Source organism: Elaeis guineensis, chromosome 14 (assembly GCF_000442705.2).
Source record: "Elaeis guineensis isolate ETL-2024a chromosome 14, EG11, whole genome shotgun sequence".
NCBI lineage: Eukaryota > Viridiplantae > Streptophyta > Magnoliopsida > Arecales > Arecaceae > Elaeis > Elaeis guineensis.
Window position 1 is genome coordinate 57,312,149 of NC_026006.2, and position 11,629 is coordinate 57,323,777.

The window sequence follows — 11,629 nt, forward strand, 5'->3', positions numbered from 1 at the left end:
TATGAAAGAAATGAAAATATTATTTCAAATTACTTTCGGAAATTAAAATTAATTTATTTTAAAAAGATTCAAAAAAATTTTAAGAAGAGGGTTAAAAAATTTTATAAAAATATAAAGAATTGAAAAAAATAGAAATTATAATTGAAATTGAATAACAAAGTTTATAATTTTTAATTTTAAGAAATAAGAATTATAATTGTAAATGAAATTAAAAATTTTATTGTAAATAACTAAATAAATTTAAATATTAATTTTTAAAGTATTTTTTAAATAAAAGAAAAAAAATACTAATAGAATATAAAAAAGATAAAAGTGGAAAAAAATTAAAATTAAAATTTAAAAATATAGAAATTATAAAGTAGATTAGAAAAAATATATCATAAAATAATAAAATTAAATTGAATTAATTACAATTTTTTTGTTAGGGTATTTTATAAATGTGACTTAAAAAAAGTAAATTTGAAATAAATTTTGATAAAAAAATACATTAAAAAGTTAAAAAATTATGAAAAGTAAAAAAGTTGAAAAGTGAAAATTTTTAAAAAGTCACCAAAAATAACAAATATAAATTTATAACCAAAAAAAATGTAATGTTTAATTGAAATAAAAATATTTTTTAAATATATTTTATAAGAATAAAATTAATTTAATTTAAAAAATTTTCAAATAAAATTTGAAAATGACCTAAAAAAATTTCATAAAAAGATAAAGAATTGAAAAAAATAAAAATTTATAAATAATCAAAGAACAAGCATTATAATTCAAAATTTAAAAGAAATAAAATTTTAAATATTAATTGAAATAAATATATTATTTAAAATTACTTTCGAAAATTAAAAAGTAAATTTATTAAAAAGATTCAAAAAATTTTTAAAAGTAGGGTTAAAAAATATTATAAAAATATAAAGAATTGAAAAAAAAATAGAAATTATAATTGTAATTGAAGAACAAAATTTATAATTTTTAATTTTAAGAAATAAGAATTATAATTGTAAATGAAATTAAAAATTATATTTTAAATAACAAAATTAATTTAAATATAAATTTTTAAAAATTATTTTAAATAAAAGAAAAAAAAATACTAGTAGAATATAAAAAATATAAAAATAAAAAAAATTAAAATTAAAATTTAAAAATATAGAAATTATAAATTAGATTAGAAAAAATATATCATAAAAGAATAAAATAAAATTATATTAATTACAATTTCTTTGTTAGGGTATTTTATCAATGTGACTTAAAAAAATAAGAAATAAGAATTAAAATTGTAATTGAAATTAAAAAAATATTTTAATTAATAAATAAAATTAAATATTATAATTTAAAAAAATAATTTAAATGAAGGAAAAAAAATGGGTGGAAAAATTAAAATTTAATTTGAATTAAAATTTGATAAAAAAAAATACAGTGTAAAGTTAAAAATTGAGAAAAAATATGGAATAAGATATTCATAAGAAAATATTTTTTTAATTAAAAGAAATAAAAAAAAAGGGGGAAAACGCCATAGAGAATGGCGTTTTCCCCTCCCAGATCCCTTTTCCCCTCTCCTTCTTCCTTCTCCCTTCTCCTTCTCCTCTTCTCCTTTCTCCCTTCTCCCTTCTTGATCTTCTCCGGCGTCTCTCCGACGGCACGGCGGCACGGCGGCACGGCGGCGAGGTCTCGGCGGCGGTGAGTTCTTCCCGCCTCTCTCTCCATCTTCCTCTTTCTCTCTCCCTCTTCCCCTCTCTCTCTTTCTCTCATCCTGGCGGCGGGCCGCGCGTCCCGGCGGCGGGCCGCGCGTCCCGGCGGCGGGCCGCGCGTCCCGGCGGTGGCTCCCGGCCCCCTCTCCTCTCTCTCTTCCTCTCTCTCTCCCTTCTCCGTGGCCGCCGGCCACAGACTGGCGGCGGCGGGCCGCGCGTCCCGGCGGCGGGCCGCGCGCCCCGGCTGTGGGTCCCGCGTCCCGGCGGTGGCCCCGGCCCCCTCCTCTCTCTCTTCCTCTCTCTCTCTTCCTTCTCCTTGGCCGCCGGCCACAGACGGCCGGCGGTGGGCCGCGCGTCCCGGCGGCGGGTCCCGCGTCCCGACGGCGGGTCCCGCGTCCCGGCGGTGGCCCCCGGCCCCCTCCTCTGTCTCTTCTTCTCTCTCTCTCCCTCTCTCTCTCCCTTCTCCGTGGCCGCCGGCCACAGAGTGGCGGCGTCGGGCCGCGCGTCCCGGCGGCGGGCCGCGCGCCCCGGCTGTGGGTCCCGCGTCCCGGCGGTGGCCCCGGCCCCCTCCTCTCTCTCTTCCTCTCTCTCTTTCCCTTCTCCTTGGCCGCCGGCCACAGACGGCCGGCGGTGGGCCGCGAGTCCCGGCGGTGGGTCCGCGTCCCGGCGGCGGGTCCCGCATCCCGGCGGTGGCCCCCGGCCCCCTCCTCTCTCTCTTCTTCTCTCTCTCTTCCTCTCTCTCTCCCTTCTCCGTGGCCGCCGGCCACAGACTGCCGGCGGCGGGCCGCGCGTTCCGGCGGCGGGCCGCGCGCCCCGGCTGTGGGTCCCGCGTCCCGGCGGTGGCCCCGGCCCCTCCTCTCTCTCTTCCTCTCTCTCTCTTCCTCTCTCTCTCTCCCTTCTCCTTGGCCGCCGGCCACAGACGGCCGGCGGTGGGCCGCGCATCCCGACGGCCGGCGGTGGGCCGCGCATCCCGGCGGCCGGTCCCGCGTCCTGGCGGCGGGTCCCGCATCCCGACGGTGGCCCCCGGCCCTCTCCTCTCTCTCTTCCTCTCTCTCTCCCTTCTCGTTGGCCGCCGGCCGTCTGCGGCCGGCGGCGGGGCGCCCCTCCCGAAGGCGGGTCCCACATCCTGGCGGCGGGCCCGCGTCCCGACGGTGGGCCGCGCCCTCTTCTCTCTCTTCTTCTCTCTCTCCCTTCTCTTCGGTTGCTGGCCACAGACGGTCGACGGTGGGCCCCGCGCCCCGGTGGCCAAGGCGGGCCCGCACCCCGACGGCGGTCCTCGACCTCGTCTCTTCCGGCGGGCCCGCTTGCCCTGACGGCGGGCCCCGCGTCTCGACGGTGGGCTCAGACGGTCGGTGGGCCGCGTGCGCTGAAGGCGGGCCCCACGTGGTGATGGCTCCGATGCGATCGGTTGCGATGACGGTGGGGTCCATGGATTCCGACGTTCGTTTTTTTTTATCTCATTAATTTAATTTTATTTTTATCTTTATTTAATTAAATTTAATTGTATTTTAAATTTTTAAATATATTGCATTTCATGAAAACGTAGACCCGTCAATTGATCAATGTATAATATTCTACGTTATCCGTATAAAATATATATGAAATATATATTTTTATATGGATATCGTAAAATACATACATTGGTCAATTGATTGTCCAGTTTGGACAGTTTGAGAATTGCATTTAATTTTATAGATAATTACATTATTCGAATGATATGCGGAGGGTTCGAGAGATATTTCGGACAGTATTTTTCTTTAGTTCTCCTCACACATTTTGAGTCGTGTGGGGAAAACTAAGGGGAAATGCTGCCGAAATTTCTTTCGGTCTTTTTTGCGTATCGTTTGATTAATGTAATTAATTTATAGAATTAATGCAATTCCCGAATGGGATAGGATCTATCTGTACCTATTTGTTGATGATATGATGCATGTATCATGTAAATTTGTAGGATTGTATTTTAAATTTTTAAATATATTGCATTTCATGAAAACGTAGACCCGTCAATTGATCAATGTATAATATTCTACGTTATCCGTATAAAATATATATTTCATATATATTTTTATATGGATATCGTAAAATACATACATTGATCAATTGATTGTCCAGTTTGGACAGTTTGGGAATTGCATTTAATTCTATAGATAATTACATTATTCGAATGATATGCGGAGGGTTCGAGAGATATTTCGGGCAGTATTTTTCTTTAGTTCTCCTCACACATTTTGAGTCGTGTGGGGAGAACTAAGGGGAAATGCTGCCGACATTTCTTTCGGTCTTTTTTGCGTATCGTTTGATTAATGTAATTAATCTATAGAATTAATGCAATTCCCGAATGGGATAGGATCTATCTGTACCTATTTGTTGATGATATGATGCACGTATCATGTAAATTTTTTCAATTGTATTTTAAATTTTTAAATATATTACATTTTATGAAAACGTAGACCCGTCAATTGATCAATGTATAATATTCTACGTTATCCGTATAAAATATATATTTCATATATATTTTTATATGGATATCGTAAAATACATACATTGATCAATTGATTGTCCAGTTTGGACAGTTTGGGAATTGCATTTAATTCTATAGATAATTACATTATTCGAATGATATGCGGAGGGTTCGAGAGATATTTCGGGCAGTATTTTTCTTTAGTTCTCCTCACACATTTTGAGTCGTGTGGGGAGAACTAAGGGGAAATGCTGCCGAAATTTCTTTCGGTCTTTTTTGCGTATCATTTGATGTGGTAGAGTGGCATCTTCCCGATCGTGTCCTGCGGCAGTTTGGTCAGATTCAGGGCATCCCAGAGCAGTTTGATACCAGTCAGGGACTTCATCGTATTGATCGACGAGGGAGAGCTCGTATCGACTGGCGTATCAGACATGCACAGTACATCGATATTTGGGATGCACGTCGAGATCACATTGTTCATGGTGATCCTATTTTGAGAGGTCGTTCATATACTGATGACTACATGGCTTGGTTTTTTAGCATTACAGTGCGAGTCATTGGACAGTCTCAGTATGCAGTTTCTGGATACGAGGGCGAGAGTTCTACTGTACGTCTTTTGGTAAGATTACGAAAATTACTTCATGTTATTTGTGTTATATTTTTGTTTTATATTGTACACTATACTGATTGTTTTATACTAACTGTTCTATTTCTACGTTATAGACTGATTCTGTGTCCGAACTCGTATTGGACACTCGTCGTGCTTTATCTACGACTGATGAGGACGAGCGGATTCAGATACTGCGGGAGATGGAGAGAACAGGTTCCGGAGCATTGAGGGCGATTGGTGTTGATCCACATACCTGTGCGCCTTGGTATGGAGCAGTTCGGACGCCAGATATGAGTTATACGCCGTCACCATATGCTTCACATATGCCATCACCGCATATTCCGCATATGTCATCATTCGATGCTGCACAGATGCCACCGCTTTTTCATCCACAGATGGCAGCGTCTTCTTCGTCCTACATCCCCCAGATGCCATCACCGGGTACCAGTTGGCCACATGAGTATGATACTTTTTTTTCAGGTCCATCCGTGTATCCAGATGAGAGAGTTGAACGAGTCTCTCAGTCCGTAGATGATCCGACAGCATCAGTTATTCCTGAGCAGCATGATCAGCAGATCTCCTCCACTGATATAGGAGAGGAGCCATCACAGTAGGAGCAGCCGACGAGGACCTTCCTGAGAAGGTCCAAGCGACCACGGGCGCCGCGACGTCCTTGTGGGACTTAGTCTTTATTGTATTTGTATTTAGTATTTTTACATTTTTGTTGTACTATTTTTTTTGATATATTTAACATTTTGATTCTATTGAATAATATTAAATATTGATTTCATTTTATATTATTTAATTTTAAATTATTGGATATTATGATTTGTGCATATGGATACACATACTCGAACGTGTCTCAGAACATTAGGAGAGAAAATGTTATGCCGGCGGGCCGTACTTCCCGGGGGCGAGCCCCGCATCCCGATGGCCACGGCGGGCTCCCGCGCCCCGACGGCGGTCCTCAGCCCCCGTCTCTTCCGGCGGTGGGTCCCGTCTCGATTGGTTGTGGGTCCAGAGCAGTTTGATACCAGTTAGGGACTTCATCGTATTGATCGACGAGGGAGAGTTCGTATCGACTGGCGTATCAGACATGCACAGTACATCGATATTTGGGATGCACGTCGAGATCTTATTGTTCATGGTGATCCTATTTTGAGAGGTCGTTCATATACTGATGACTACATGACTTGATTTTTTAGCATTATGGTGCGAGTCATTGGACAGTCTCAGTATGCAGTTTCTGGATACGAGGGCGAGAGTTCTACTGTACGTCTTTTGGTAAGATTATGAAAATTACTTCATGTTATTTGTGTTATATTTTTATTTTATATTGTACACTATACTGATTGTTTTATACTAACTGTTCTATTTTTATTTTATAGACTTATTCTATGTCGGATCTCGTGTTGGACGCTCGTCGTGCTTTATCTACGACTGATGAGGACGAGCGGATTCAGATACTGCGGGAGATGGAGAGAACAGGTTCCGGAACATTTGTGGCGATTGGTGTTGATCCACATACCTGTGCGCTTTGGTATGGAGCAGTTCGGGCGCTAGATATGAGTTATACGCCGTCACCATATGCTTCACATATGCCATCACCGCATATGTCATCATTTGATGCTGCACAGATGCCACCGCCTTTTCATCTACAGATGGCAGCGTCTTCTTCTTCGTACATCCCCCAGATGCCATCACCGAGTACCAGTTGGCCACATGAGTATGATACTTTTTTGAGAGGCATCCATCTGTGTATCCAGATGAGAGAGTTGAACGGGTCTCTCAGTCCGTAGATGATCCGACAGACGATCATGGGCGCCGCGACGTTCTTGTGGGACTTAGTCTTTATTGTATTTGTATTTAGTATTTTTTCATATTTGTTGTATTTTTTTTTTTACGTTTGACATTTTTATTCTATTGAATAATATTAGATGTTGATTTTATTTTATATTATTTAATTTTAAATGATTCGATATTATGATTGGTGCATATAGATACACATACTCGAACGTGTCTCAGAATATTAGGAGAGAAAATGTTATACTGAAAGGATTATAAAAATTATAACGTAAATAATAATATATCAAATGTTGCTCTTTGAATTGAATTTTAGAAAAAATAAGTCTATTTTTAAGTAAAGAAAAAGAATACGTAATAGAATGCTAAAAAGATAAAAATAAAAGAAAACTGAAATTATAATTTGAAATGATAAAATTTTTAAAATAAATTTTAAAGAAAATATCATAAAAAAATTATTAAAATAATAATAAAATAAGAATTATAATTATAAATTTTAAAAAAAATTAATTTTAATTTAAATTAGAAAATATCATTTAAATTATTATTTTATTATTTAATTAAATTTATTTATTAAATAATTATAAATAGATAAGTAAAGATATTAAAAAAAATAAAAAATAAAAAAAAGAGAAAACGTCATTCTCTCCCCTCCCCAAACCCCTTTTTCCCCTCCTTCTCCCTTCTCCTTCTCCCTTCTCGATCTTCTCCTTCTTCCTTTACAAATTTAAGTAAAGAAAAAGAATACATAATATATCATAAAAATGAAAGAAAACTAATATTATATTTTTAAATTATAAAATTACAAATTAAATTAAAAAATATATCATAAAAAAAGTAAATAAAAGATAAAAAATGGTAATAAAATAGAAATTATAATTTAAAACAAAAAATTATCTTTAATTTCAATTAAAAATTATCATTCAAATTACTATCCTCATTAAAAATTTAATAAATTAAAAAAAATAATTAAACAAATTATGAAAAAAAATTTAAAAAATTTAGAAAAAAGAAAAAGAATAAAAAAACACCGAAGGAAACGGCGTTTTCTCCTTTCCCCCCTTCTTCTCTCCTTCTCCCTCTTCTTCTTTCTCCCTACTCCGGCGTCTCTCCGACAGCACGACGGTGAGCTGCCTCCTCTCTCCCTCTTCCTCTCTCTTCCTCTATTTAAAAAATTTAAAAAATAAAAATTACCAGAAAGAAAGTCAAGGGATCGACTCACAGAGTGTCGCAGTCAAAAATTTTGCGTGCCGTTAAACTCTTTTAGCCATGAGTCGATTCATGGGGTCGACTAAAAAATATAAATCTACTTTTCTTACAATTTTTTATATTATGTATTTGTAATCTTTTAATAAATAAATTAAATGAAATAATAAAAATAATAATTTAAATGATAATTTTTAATTTAAATTAAAATTAAATTTCTTTAAAATTTATAATTATAATTCTTATTTTATTATTATTTTTTTATTTTCCTATTATACTTTTTTTTATTTATTTTAAAATAGTTATCATTTGAAATTATAATTTCATTTCTCTTCCATTTTTTTCTTTTTAGCATTCTATTACGTATTCTTTTTCTTTAATTACGTATTCCATTTTGTAAATGGCATTTTTAAAGACTTATTTTATTTTTATAAAATTTTTTTAGCCTATTTTTAAAATTTTTTTGAATCTTTTTTTAATTTATTATTTTTTATTTGAGAAAGTAATTTGAAATAATATTTTAATTTCAATTTATCTTTAAAATTTTATTCTTTTTTATTTTTACATTATAATTCTTTTTTTTATTTTTTAAAAATTTTATAATTTTTAATTTTCTTAAAAATTTTGAAGACAAGTATTTCGAATTATGTTTTTCAATTTAATTTCAAATTTTTATTTCTTTCATATTTTTTTCTCTTTTTTATTTTCTATGATAATTTTTTTTTAATTTCTTAAGATTTTTTTGGACATCTTTTAAAAAAAATTTGAAATAAAAAATCTAAATTAATTTTTTTAATGAATTATAAATTCAAATCTTTATATTTTAAAATTCAATCAAAATTAAAATTTTTAATTTATTTACTAATTTTAAATTTTAAAAAACATAATTTTCCATTTTCCTACGATTTTTTCCTTTATTTTTGGGTGGGAAAATTGAAAAACGCCATTTTGAATGGCGTTTTTAAAAACGCCATTCAAAATGGCGTTTTTAAAAGTGCCATTCCAAATGGCGTTTCTTCCTTTTTTTTTTTTTTTTTTTTGGGACGATGCCACCGTGGAAATGGGGAGTGACGTGGCAGGGGGAAAAACGCCATTCAAAATGGCGTTTTTCCCTCTTACATCATTTTGGTAAATAAGTTTGGTTTGAATATATTTTGGTAAAAAAGTTTTTTTTTTGTATTATTCGGGAAAAGAGCTCCCTTTTCTTTTCATTTTTTTTTTTTGGGTAAATAATCCGTTCCTTTGATACGGTGCAAAAGAATAGACCAATTTGAGATTTTGTTCAAATACCGCTTAAGGCCGTTTGTTTGGGTACTCTGGCATAGGAAAATAATTTTAGATTATTATATTTAATATATAAATAAAAAAAATAATAAGAAAAATAAAGTGTCTCATATTTATATTTCGATGAAAAAAGATAAATAAATACTATCAATGGTTGATATTTGGTAAATTTCTAAATGATGATTATTGGTATTTGATAAAAATATCTTCAATAAAATTATATATATAATTATTTAATTTATTATGATATTTTTTAAATTTATTTAATAAAATTTTTTAATAAAATAATTAAAATAAAAATAATATTATGTAAAGGATTATATGATTATAGTCATTATATAAAAATTAATTAAAGATGATAATACTATCATGGTATTAAAAATTTATTTTATGTTGAAGGATATATTGATAAATTTGATCATATTCTTATGTAAATTTATCTCCAATCAAATATAGTAATTTTTTTTAGTATTTTTTTCTGGAATAATTTTTCATCAACCAAATATGATAAAAGTTATTTTCTTCTACAATTATTTTTCAAGATAAATGACTTTTAAGAATTATCAAATTACCCCGTAATCTGACATACCCTAATCAAACAGACCTTTAGGTACTATTTGATAGAGCGTGACATTTCATATCATCCTATTGATGTGAGTTAGGTGATGTGATTATCTTGTTTGGCATTACAAATTTTCATCCAATGATAAAGAATTCAGTAATGAAGAATCTAGTAGTAAATTCGACGATAGTATTACTGCATTGTGTAGTGATACTATCACCTCATATATCTCAGGTGATAGTACATCACCGAATATTGGTGATGTACTGAAATTATTTTGGAACAAAAATATCCTTTATTATTGAATTGGATAAAAAAAATTCTTATTATCTCTTTCTTTTTTTTTGACCTTTCATCTTCAATAACATCTCCTTAAAAAAAAAAAATAAGTTGGCTTTCTTTTCTCTGATCTTTCATCTTCAATAACACTCCATTTTATTTATCTACTAGATGACTATTTTATTTTTACTAATAGATTTAGTTAAATAGTATGGATGATTTTTATTTATTTATTAGATGTCTATTCTATTTTTATTGATAAATATGGTTAATTGATATGGATGGATCATGCTAAACCTTTCGTACTTTTATTTTTTTATTTTATTTTTATGGACTAAATCATTCCTAACGGATAGTCCTGATGTTGATGGTCAAAATTGACTAAGCCTAGCCAAGCTCGATTATATGTAATATTATTATAATATTATTTTAATATCTTAATCAAAATATGTACCTATAATTATTATTATTATTACTATTATTATATATTTTTGTGAAGAGTTATGAATAAAGAATGTTTAATCAAGTTATAGAGTAATTATTATATACTAATTTGTAAAGCTATTTATGATATTTTATATCTTATCACTATCGCTACTTGGTGATACATCAAATACAGTAAAATTTTATTTTCAATAATATATCAAATATAGTGATCACACATCATCTGAGTATTTGTATATTATCCCAATGATTACATCACCCCAATGATCATTTCACCGATGATATACTAAATAGCATCAAAATGCAATCCATATAAATCAAATCCATTCCTTTGATACGATGCAAAAAAATAGATAAATTGGAGATTTTGTTTGAATACCTCTCAGAGATGTTTGTTTGGAGGTACTTTGATATAAAAAAATAATTCTCATATTAGATTATCATATTTAATATAAAAATAAAAAAATAATAAAAAATTTAATAGGTCTCATATTTATTTTTCGAAGAAAGAAGATAAAACAAATACCATAAAGGATTAGTATTTGATAAATTTTTAAGTGGCAGTAATTCATACTTCATAAAAATATCTTCTATAAAGCTGAATATGTAATCATTGAATTTATTTTGATATATTTCTAAATTTATTTAATAAAAAATTTTGATAAAATAATTATGATAAAGATAATATTGTGTAAAGGGCTACATGATTATAGTCATTACATAAAAATTAATTAGAGATGACAATACTATTCTAATATTAAAAAATTATTTTATATTAAAAAATATATTTATAAATTTGATCATATTCCTATATAAATTTACCTCCAATCAAATGTAATAATCTTTTTTCATTATCATTTTTCAAAATAATTTTTTTACCAACTAAACATGATAAAAATTATTTTTCTAAGTAATCATTTTTTTCAAATAAATAATTTTTAAAAAATTTTAAATTATCCCGTAATCTATCGTACCCTAACCAAATGAATCCTTATTTATTTTTTATTCTTTTATTATTTATCTCAGATATATATTGATTAGTTTAATTTTTTTAAAAAAATTGACAAAACAAAAATCATTATATTAATTTAAAAATATTTTTAAAATATTATTTTGGGTGAAACCAAATTTTGAAAGAAAAAATATATTTGAATCATGAATCCAACATGAAGAAAACAAACTTAATTGATCTGCATAACATAGTATTAGATGCAAAGAAAACTCATTTTTAAAATACCAAACTTAGCAAAATAAATGGATTTATTTTGGTGTACGATAGGTTAAAATGGATTATATGTATA